General features: G+C 36.3%; 1 pseudogene; it reads right to left on the reverse strand.

Moving 5' to 3' along the window:
* Window positions 1–11,624: 11,624 nt before the first annotated feature.
* The window catches only part of LOC102425526, a 6,426-nt pseudogene continuing 6,122 nt past the window's right edge, over window positions 11,625–11,928 (reverse strand).

Raw genomic sequence — 11,928 nt, forward strand, 5'->3', positions numbered from 1 at the left:
CAAGGCAATTATTAATTTTAGAAAAAATAAAAAGTTGTACAATAAAGGAAACAAAGCATTCTACCTGAATGAGCACAAATAGAAATTTCACTCGGGAAGATGGAAGAGGGGGAGTGGATATCAAGTTGACATTGTCTAGAATTCATAACCCAAGAAACTATTATAAATATATTACTAAGTGAAGAAGCAAATAAAAGAATTTAATTTGGCTGCCTCTTAGTATCAGTTTGGGGGTGAAGAGGAATGAGAGGTATGTTGTTATTCAACGAGACTTTTTTTTATTGAGATGTAATTAACATATAACGTTCTATTAACTCCAGGTGTATAGACTTTAAGGTATTTTTAATTTCAAAATACATGTGGTCATGTACTACCTTATAAATAAAAAATAAAGATAAATAAGATATTTTAAAAAGGTTCATCTTGGGTAGACAGTTGATCAGATGCTACTATCTTTCAGAAGCTGCTTCTAGAATCCCATTAAGTGACTCCAACCTAATGGTTAAAGATTACAATTTGCTCTTTAAAAAACATCCTCACCAAGCCAGTGTGGCTCAGTGGCTGGGCGTCCACCCATGGGCCAGGAGGTCGTGGTTCGGTTCTTGGTCGGGCTCCATGCCAGGTTGTGGGCTATATCTCCAGTGGGGAGTGTGCAGGAGGCAGCTGATCAATGACTGTCTCTCATCATTGATGCTTCTCTCTCTCCCTTCCTCTCTCTGAAATAAATAAAAACATTTTCTTTTAAAACAATCCTCAGTTTAGAAAGTTAAATCTAATGCCCCAAACATATAGAAAAGAAGCAGAAAAAATTAAGGGTAGAAGATAGTCAATAGTGGAAGAGAGGAAAGTGAAAGAAGAGCACACCAATTAGAAAAAAAAAGAACTGAAAAAAGAAGTAAACATTTAAAGCTCAAGAATTGTGCAGTTTCATGCATTCAGTAGAAACTGGGAAAGAAGTCACATCTCAGAGACCTATGCTGGTCACCCACAGGCACAAACAGAAAGCAATTGAAGGAAAAGAGTTAATGCAGGCAACTAACGCCATTTTTAAATTACTAGTAATTGATTTGAAACTAGTTACTAAAAACTTTAAAGTGTTGTTGTTTTGAGCTTTAGAAAAGAGACCCATGAAAAATGTATCTAAAAGAGGCTAAAAGTTTCTTTCCAGGTATAACAGGGATTCCCATGCTGGAAAGCAGGCTTCTTTGGGACAGAGGGGACAGAGGGCAAATGAAGATCTGAGAAAAAAGCTATTCAGAAAGATTTTTTCCACCCCAAAATTAGAAACTGGTTTTGACTCTGAATTAAGACTCCTTTCCATCTTCTATACTTCAATAACTATTTGTGCTGCATACATTTCCAAATGTTTTGAGTTTCTGGATAAAATGATATTTAAAGTCTCACTTCCATTATGCAATGCATTGTTGAGATTTGAAAGCTTATGCAATACTATGGACACTGTAGGTCACAGGTAAATCATTGTAAAACGGAAGATGCCATTCTGATGCCACCATTATTTATGGTACACTAGATTTAAAGACCTTTAATCAGTGAGAAAAGAAGAAAATTGCATTATCTTTTTATAAGGCAAGTGTAGACACTGACGTCCAGTTTCACAATTCATACAGTAATTTAGTTTTAAATTATTTCTAATATATTCATAAGAATTCTAAGAATGCAGGTAGCCTTGGTCTGGAGTATTCTTTTTCCTCCTTAAGTCTTTCTTAGAGTTCCCACAAGCCCCCACATCCAGCTTTGTCTTATGTTTGCTCTTCACCCACTGGCCAGCTGGTTCAGAAAGGTTGTCTCTGCCAACAGCCTGTTGGGGGCTAATTATTTCAAAAGTTACTATATAAATTAATTCATTTTCATTTAATATGATTAAAAATAAACCTGAATATAAAAAGTATATAAAATGTATTTCCTTTAGATACACGCCTATATACACATACTCTGGAATACATTAGAAAATCCCTGATTACAACAAGAAGCTTGAATTAAATTTTGTAAATTTAGTTAGCATGCTATCTATATGACTGTTTTGACTAAATCCCAGGCTGTGTTCTTGCTTGGAACTTGTTCTTACTAAAATAGCCAATGATCCTCTATACATAGAAGATGTTCAGGCAATTCAGTCAATTTTAGTTTTCCTCCATGGGAAGACCTCTCTAATAAAATGAAGGAAAAAGTACAATTATTCACAGATATCCATTGAGAACCTTCTTCTGGATGCTGAGGATTTAGTACTAGGCTAAACATATAGAACGCCCCACTCACATGAAATCTACTTTGGCAAGGAAGACACCAAGGGAAGGAAAGTCATTGTGAAAATAGATTTCTTTTTATAGACATGTGCTTGTGTGCCAATTTTGTAAGATGTTTTTAATAAAATATGAGAAATTTATACAGAGATTTGCTATATAAAATATTTCTGAATTTGGAAAACTTCAGGTTGGAGACTGGTTAATTTATATAGTTAAAATTTCACCAAAGTATAATGAAATTAAGTTATTTAGCAACTCAACCATACATTTGGTTATGGAGCAAACTCATAAAGTGCTTAGATTTCACTTCCTATACCATGAGAACCTACACATAAAGTGTTATACCCTAATTCTTATGTGATAAAATGGTTCTACTTACTAATACATGTAGGAAAATCTCTATTTCTGTAATTTTAAAAATTCTATTTCAATGCTAATATCTGAGATTCATCAACTACAGCCATGCCCCACATAATGACGTTTCAGTCAATGGCTTGCATATAATTTATCATTTTCTATTTAGATAGTGCTCTTTGTCTTCTGTTTAAAAAACCTTTTGCCTATCCTAATGCTCTCAAAATAATCCTTTTTTTCTGTAAGATTTAAGTTTAATATTTCATATTTATATAATCTGCTTGTAACAAATTTGTGTATGGTATTAAGTAAGAGTCCAGTTTAATCTTTTACCATATTAGTAAATGGATAGTCAATTGACTCAATACCATTTATTGAAAAGTTGTCACCTGTCATAAACCAAGAGTGTGTGTGTGTGTGTGTGTGTGTGTGTGTGTGTGTATCAGATTTGAAATCCTTTTCTGGTCTATTGGTCTTTTTCTCAATCTTTTTGCCAATTCACACTATTAATTACTTTGCTTTACAATAAATCATGATATTTGATAGATGAATTTCTTCATACTTCTTTTTCTTTAAGACTCTGCTATTTTTGGACCTTTACATTTCCATATAAATTTTAGATCAGCTTGTAAGTTTTCATAAAGCCTGATGGAATTTTTACTGGATTTGTTTTAATATAGTCACTACATAAACTCATTGAATTTACAGAGAACTAACATCTTTAAAATACCAAGTTTTTCAATGAAAACATATTAAGTTCTTCTATGCTTTTGATAATGTTTATGGTTTTCTGTGTAGAAGTGTCCATCTTTTATTCAGCTTATTCTTAGGTATTTGATGCATTTTAAAACTATCCAATATGGTATCTTAATTCTTTTCCTATCTATTGCTGGTATAGAAAAATACAATTGATTTTTGTATATTGGTTGTGGGCTCAATCTTATTGCTAATGCTCTTGTTAATTCTAAACATTTACCTGAAGATTTTTTTTATTTTCTTTGATTAAATCATATAATCTGTGAGCAAAGAACTTCAGCGTTTTACTTTCCAATTCTTATATATACCTTGTCTTTTAAAAAATATGTTTTTATTGATTTGAGAGAGAGGACAGGAGAGGTAGAGAAAGGTAAAAACATAAATGAGAGATAAATATCAATCAGCTGCCTCCTGCATGTCCATCTTGAGGATGGAGCCCACAAGTGGGCATGTGACCTGACCAAGAATGCAACTGGCCATGTCCTGGTCATGAAATGCTCAACCAATTGAACCACATGGGCCTGGCTCTTGTCTTTTTGTTGCCTATTGCTCTGGCTAGAACCTTCATTACACTATTGATTAATATTGGGCATCATTATCTCACCCAGATCTTAGTGAGAGGATTTTCATCATTTTACCAATAAATACAATGTTCGATATGTTTTTTATAGGTACTCTTTATTAGATTAAGTAAATTTCCTTCCATTCCAACTTAAGAGAATTTTAAAATCATGAATAAATGTATTGCATCAAATGCTTTTTCTGTACCTGAGATCTTATAGCTTTTCTTCTTTAAAATGATGTTAATACGATTAGTTCATTAACCAATATTATAATGTTGAATAAGATTTGCATTCCCAGGTGCACTTTATAGTCCAGGGGTCGGCAAACTCATTAGTCAACAGAGCCAAATATCAACAGTACAACGATTGGAATTTCTTTTGAGAGCCAAATTTTTTAAACTTAAACTATATAGGTAGGTACATTCAACTTTAAATTCAACTTTAAATTCATGGTTTTCGTCTTCCGTTTTTCTTTGCTTCTTCTTTGTAGCCATGTCAAAGAGGGCACCTAAAAAAATGTTTCATTTTATAATAATAAAGCCACCAACACAAAAGAATTACAATTCTTAAATTGATGACAAAAATACCTGTAGGATTTGCAGCTGGTTGGAAAAATACAGGTAACTTTATGCTTCGAGTAGGTACTTTTGTCACCCGCGCTTGATTTGCGGACGTGGCTAGCACTAACCACTGCACAATGAGACTGGTGACTGACTGGCTCACTCAACTCCTGCATGAATCGCACGCGCCTCCCCCACGCTGCATATCCCGCAGCCAGCCTGGCCACGTCTCCCGTTGCCCGACCGACCAACACCCCCCACTTCTTCTAACGCCACTTCTTCAAAATAGACTCGCCCAGGCCAAAAACCGACTTCTGCTCATGGGCCACGAAGTTTCAATCGCACTGTACGTGCGCGCCCGCACGTGGTATTTTGTGGAAGAGCCACACTCAAGGGGCCAAAGAGCCGCATGTGGCTCACAAGCCGCTGTTTGCCGACCACTGTTATAGTCTATTTTGAAAAATCACTTGTGTCTTTTCCAGTTTCTCTCCCTTTCTGCTTCTTTGTTTCTCTTATTCACCACTGCATATCCTTCCTCAACATGGGACCTGACACCCATGAATTCATTGTAGATGCTAGCACTTAATAGATACTAAGTAAACATGTGTTGATAGTATCTAGATGCTTTTAGTTTAATTAGACAGTCTGTAAATGTCCTATGTCACAGAATTCTGATAGATCTTTTTCTTTTCAGTCTTACAATTGTATCAGATTTTAGGAAATATCCCAGCAAAATGAAGTAATATGTTTAGAATTCATTTAAATGAGGCCATTAAAATTAGTATATAACTTAGGTCCTATGTTTCCTTGACATTATTCTCATTAGGATTTCTAGAGACTCTGTTAAATTATTTAGTATTAGGAATAGGCTTTGGAATTTGAGACCTTGGTCCTAACCTGTGTTCTAAGACAGGAACATGCATATTCAAGGAACACGGAGGAGGCCAGAACAGAGTAAAGGGTGAGGACTATAGGAGATAAGATTGGCGAGGTGGGTGTGGGCACATCATGTAGACTTTGAAGACCATTGTAAAGACTTTGGATTTAATTTATTAAAAGGATAAGCCATTGGAGGCTTTGAGCAAAGACTGATTTGACTTGATCTACAACATGATCTGACTTGTGTTTTAGAGTATAAACACAAGAGTAGAGCCAGGATAACTCTGGCTACTCTATTAAAATAGGCTGATGGGCAACAAAGGAAGAAATGGGGAAACCCAGTGAGGGAAATTATAATAACAGTCCAGGTGAGCAATGATGGTGGTTGGGACAAGATGGTAGCAAGGGAACTGATGAAAATGACCAAATTCTGGATGTATTTTGAAAGTAGAACATACACATTTTCTGAAAATTTGAACGTAAGTTTAAGGAAAAGAGGCATCAAGATTAACTCCAAAGGTTTGGTCTAGGCCAGTGGTCGGCAAACTGCAGCTCGCAAGCCATATGCGGCTCTTTGTCCCCTTGAGTGTGGCTCTTCCACAAAATGCCACGTGCGGGCGCGCATGTACAGTGCGATTGAAACTTCTTGGCCCATGTGCAGAAGTCGGTATTTTGTGGAAGAGCCACACTCAAGGGGCCAAAGAGCCACATGTGGCTTGCGAGCCGCAGTTTGCAGACCACTGGTCTAGGCCTTTAGAAGGATGGAATTACTATTGTGTGAAATAAGAGATTGAGATTGCAAAAGGAGCAGGTTTGGAGAGAGGGGTTAATAAGAAGCTCAGTTTGGGGCAGTTTAAGTTTGTAATGTCCATTAGCCATCCAAATGGAGAGGCCAAATAAGGGTGGAATTCACATTTTAGGTCCAGGCTAGAGATATTTGAGAGCCATTGGCATGAAAATGAAAATTTTAGCCAAAAAAATGGAAAATAACACTTAAGGAAGGCATGTAGACAGAAGGAAAGACATCCATAAACTGACCCCTGGCACTCAATATTTAGAGATTGGGGAGAGGAGGATAAACAAGAGAGAGTGAAAAGGAGTAATAGGGAAATGTAATATGGAAATGAGGCAAATATGGTGTCCTAAAGTCCAAGTGTGGGAAGTACTGCAAGGAGGACAGAGGATCAACTGTGAGAATTTGCTATCACAAGACATATGAGGACTGTGAACTAACACTGGATCTAATAATATATTGTTACTAGAGGCCAGAGCAGGAAAATTCATGCACTGGAGTGGGGGGTCCCTCAGCCCAGCCTGCCCCCCTCACAGTCCGGGAGCCCTCAGGGACGGGAGGCAACCCGGCAATCAGGGGAAGGCGACGCCCCATCACACCTCTGCTGCTGCCACTGCCAGCAGCGCAAGCCTCGGCCGGCCCTGGGGGGCTGAGGGGACTGGGGTACTCCGGAGGCAGGCGTGCGGAGCTGCCAGGCCTGCCTGCCATCCCGGCAGGGCTGAGGGGACTGGGCGCCGCCATCTTGTGGCTGTGGGTGCCGCCATCTTTGAGGGTGGGGCAGTCAATTAGCATATTCCCTCCTTATTGGCTGTGGGTGCCGCCATCTCTGAGACAGCGTGAGGGTCAATTAGCATATTCCCTCTTTATTAGATAGGATTACAGAAGAGAATACCAATGCAGAAAAAGGGTGGTAATTTCAGTTCTTGAGTGGATAAGAGTTTCTGGGATTCAGTATACAAGTATAAAGGCTCATTTTGCCTCATTTCCAGTTAAGAAGAAAACCAAAATAAAATCTAAACATGCAAAAGTAGTAAACTCTCTGAGCAATAAGGCAAAATGAGCCTATAAAAATCCATGATGAGGTTGTGTCCTTACCTGGGAAGTTATTTCAATCTTTAGAGACACTAAATAAAATAATACTTTTATATTTTGCATTTTTTCTTTATTGATTAAGGTATTACACCTTTAATCTGGGAGTTGGATAGGCCACTCCTGTTAGATAATGTTAAATTTCATCCCATTATTCAATATACAATTAAATTTGCTTGCCAATCCCTTAGTAGAATGCACATCCCCTCCACATCCACAAATTCCTCTAAGAATATTTTGAACAGCAAAAAACCCCCACAACCTTTAGATTTAAAAGGTAGTAATATTTTTATTGTCACTTTTTCATAAAATAAATTGTTATAGGTTATTCTTTTGTCAGCTTAATGACCAAGTTGGAAAGAGAGACCCAAAGCAAAGCCTATGGCAGTTAATGTTCAGGACATTAATATACAGTAAAATATTAAAATGATCCAGTGTTTAACAATTCTACTTTAGTAATAATATGAGTTCATTGAGACCGGAACATTTCACATATTTAAATTCTAAAAAATCTGGCTTGATCCATAAGTTACATAAAAAGTAGTAAAAAGTGACTTTAAAATAATTTTTACAGTATCCAGTTTGATATTTTTTTAATGTTAAAAAATCATGAATTAAGAATTAGCGTACAAGAGATATTGTTTCACTTTTCAAAAATTCTACCATTCGTATCCTAAGTGAGCATAATGTTAAAAATCAGCCAACTCAAATTCCAGTACACACTTGGTTGCTTCCTTTATTAAAGACTAGAGGCCTGGTGCATGAAATTTGTGCATTCGGGGGGGGGGGGGGCGTCCCTCAGCTTGGCCTGTGCCCTCTCATAGTCTGGGAGCCATTGGGGGATGTCCTAAGCTGGCAGTAGCGGGCCTAAGCCATCAGTTGGACATCCTTAGCACTGCCGCAGATGCAGGAGAGGCTCCTGCCAATGATGCTGTGCTCGCCAGCCATGAGCCCAGCTCAGGGCTTCTGGCTGAGCAGCGCTCCCCCTGTGGGAGCACACTAACCACCAAGGGACAGCTCCTGCATTGAGCTTCTGCCCACTGATAGTTTATATTGCCATTCAGTCGATTTGCATATTAGTCTTTTATTATATAGGATTATAACAGTTCTATTCCTACCCTCCTAAGATAAAAAGTAAGGGTGAGATGAGGTGAGCTGAACTGCTGGCTGGGGCAAAGAAGCAGGAACCGTGAAGTGAGAGGGAAGATGCTTAGTCATTAAATTAACAGCACTTACCTAGGCAATACAATATCCAGATTTGGTAAGCTATACTAAATACTTTTCCAGTTTTTACAAGAAGACAAAGTCACTTAAACATAAAAACTTAGAAGTTTAATGATGTTTCAAGGATTGCAAAAAGGAGGTAGACATTTCTATATGTGGACTTTAGTGTCATTGATAATGTAATTGGATAACATTAAAAGAGCTAATCAAAAGATACATGAAGCCAAAGTTCACTAGTTTATCCCTAAATTAGTAAATCCTTTCATATTCCTCACATCCCAGTGAAAACAGATGAGCTGTACATATTCATTTGTGGTAAAGAAATTATCCCTATGGTCTTAAACATACAAACATATAATTATATTACCATTAACACTGATGGAAACAATGTAAATGTTTTGACTAAAACTGCACATACGTTCAATTATTTTGTTTTAAAACAGTGGTGAAAAAATATTTAACAAAATGAAAAACAAAAGGTAAGTAAAGAGAACAGGTGTTAGGGATTCAATTAATGGGAGACATCACAGATTTTGTTTATTATAGCATTCATAAAAACATACAGATTTTACAAGAATTTCACAACTTACTTTCTGCTATAGCAACTGCTTTGAACAAAACAAGAATTACTGAGTAGTTAAAATCAAATAATCATTTATTGGACACATCCTAAGTGCCCAGCTCTACCAAATTCCTCCTCAATATACTAACAGGCCCCTTTTCAGAGAACATGTTACAGAGCACTGGAATTTTGTAATTTAAAGGAGGAAACATGATCCCTTTGCACCTTCAATCACTCTTACCCTGTTCTATTTTTCCATAGTACTTAATACTCTTCGAACATATAATTTGCTTATTTATCTTCTAATTATGTGCCTCATTCCACTAGAATGTAAGTTCTGCTGGGAAGGGATTTTGTCTATCTGGTTCCTTGATGTATCCCAAGAATTTAGAACAATGCCTGGCACATAGTAGCAGATCAATAAATATTTGTCAAATAAATGACTTATGTGTCCTTCTTTATAAAGATTTGGTTCCACACTAGGTTTATAAGGTTAAATAACATGTGTTGATGTCTTTGGCTTAATATTTGATCTGAGTTTTATCTTACTTAGGCACACATCTATGTCCAGTTTTCTACAAACAATCCAGCAATGTTTTCTGTACTGATCTTACCATAATGACCTTCATTACTACTGAAAGAACAATAATTGCCTTAAACCAATATTTGGCTACATTCAAAAAATTACTTAAAGAATCCTCTATTTTACTATGATTTCTTTTGTTCTATGATCTTTGTTAATGACTAGGATGCCTCTTTTTTTTATTACTATGTTAGAGAGAGAGAGAGAGAGAGAGAGAGAGAGAGAGAGAGAGAGAGAGAGAGAGACCTTGATGTGACAAACATTGATCACATGCACCCTGACCTGGGATGGAACTCACAACCCAGGTATGTGCCCTAACCAGGGATCAAACCCTCCACCTTCTGGCCTATGGGATGACGCACCAACCAACTGAGTCACACCAGCCAGGGTGACTAGGATGACTTTTGAAAGGTATTCTTTCTCTGTGGGGATTTCTTTGTGATACTTTGTTATTACCTGTATCTATTTTACATTCTTTCTAGCTTTTTTTTCTTGGATAGTGTGACTAGTCCCGTATCTTTTTATCATCATAATTTTCCTCAAATATTCAGTTATTTTTTTCTCATTTTACTCTTCAAAATTCTCAATCACTGAATCTTATGTGTATGTTTGTAACTGTGTAAAATTTTACAACTTTTTTGGTAGGCTTCTGAAATTTCTTCCTACCCTGCAGTCACTTGCTTTTTACTACAGATACTTTGAAAAACTAGGTTACCATGACATTGTTGAGTAATGCATCTTTTTGAGAACTTGCTCTGCTGCTTAAATTTCCTTTCATGGCAACTACACCTTGTGACATCTTAAAAAAACTTTTCTTCTCCCACTTCTGTTTCTGCCATTTCTTAATATTGTTCCTACTGGGTAATTTAAAATGTGCATATTGAAGGCACAATACCTTGAGAGTTGTTATACATATTAATTTTGTATCTGGTTGACAATTTATCTTGGTCAAAAAGGAACTACTATAATTATGTCCTCTTGGCTTCATATAGTATATTAACATAAGAACTTTTAGATTATGTTTCAAAATAATACTTTCATTATGTTTGTGGCTTATGCCTAAAACGTAACATTAGATTTTCTCCAAACTCTTAGTTTTCCCCACATGAGGTATTCACTAAGATACATCTTGACCTTTTCTGTCTTCATTACTCCAAAGATATACTGCCATGTATCCTCACATTCGTGGACAATCTAATCTAGATCCTATTATAGTCCAGGGCTACAAAATTCTAATTCAGAATGCAACTTGTTTTGGATGGTGGATACTTATCAACTTTTTTTAAAAGAAATATTTATTGTTTAAAGTATTACATGTGTTCCTTTTTCCCCCCGCATTGACCTCTCCCCCTACCAAGCCTTCACCACCCTATTATCTGTGTCTATGGGTTATGCATATACAGATATGAGTTCATTGGTTGACCTCTTCTCCCCCTCCACCATCCCCTGCTTTCCCTGAGGTTTGACAGTATCTTTGATGTTTCTATTTTTCTGGGTCTATTTTTGTTCATCAGTTTATGTTGTTCATTAGATTCCACATGAGTGAGATCATGTGATACTTATCTTTCTCTGATTGGTTTATTTCACTTAGCATAATGCTCTCCAGGTCCAACCATGCTGTTGCAAATGGTAAGAGTTCTTTCTTTTTTATAGCTGTGTACTTGGCTGTTTCCAAATATGAGCACACAATGGAGTCAAGACAATCTCTTCAATAAATGGTGTTGGGAAAATTGGACAGATACATGAAAAAAAAAGGAAATTAGATCACCAAATTACACTATACACTAAAATAAACTCAAAATGGATAAAAGACTTAAATGTAAGACATGAAACCATAAGAATCCTAGAAGAAACCACTGGCAGAAAAATCTCAGACTTTTCTCATAACAATATGCTTACAGATACATCTCCTAGGATAATGGAAATTAAGGAGAAAATAAACAAATGGGACTACATCAAAATAAAGAGCTTATCTTGATTGCTATTTTTCTTCAAACTCATGTTAAAGACGTTTGCACCAAAAAGCAATCTTTTCTTCCTTGGCTCTCAGAACTCAGGTACACAAATACCATATGTAATGATACTAAAATATGAAGGCGAATCCTTTGGATTATATAAAAGGGGTATCGCTTTTTCAGCATTTTTGCTTCCTGTCAGGTTAAAGTTCAAGTTATTAAGTACTCTAAGACAATTTGAACTCCTTCCATATTAGCATCTAGTTGGGATAGAATTTATTTAGCATAGAAAATATTAAAATAGTATATATATATATATATATATATATATATATATATATACTTT

The sequence above is a fragment of the Myotis lucifugus genome, unplaced genomic scaffold (assembly GCF_000147115.1).
Source record: "Myotis lucifugus unplaced genomic scaffold, Myoluc2.0 scaffold_29, whole genome shotgun sequence".
Taxonomy (NCBI): domain Eukaryota; kingdom Metazoa; phylum Chordata; class Mammalia; order Chiroptera; family Vespertilionidae; genus Myotis; species Myotis lucifugus.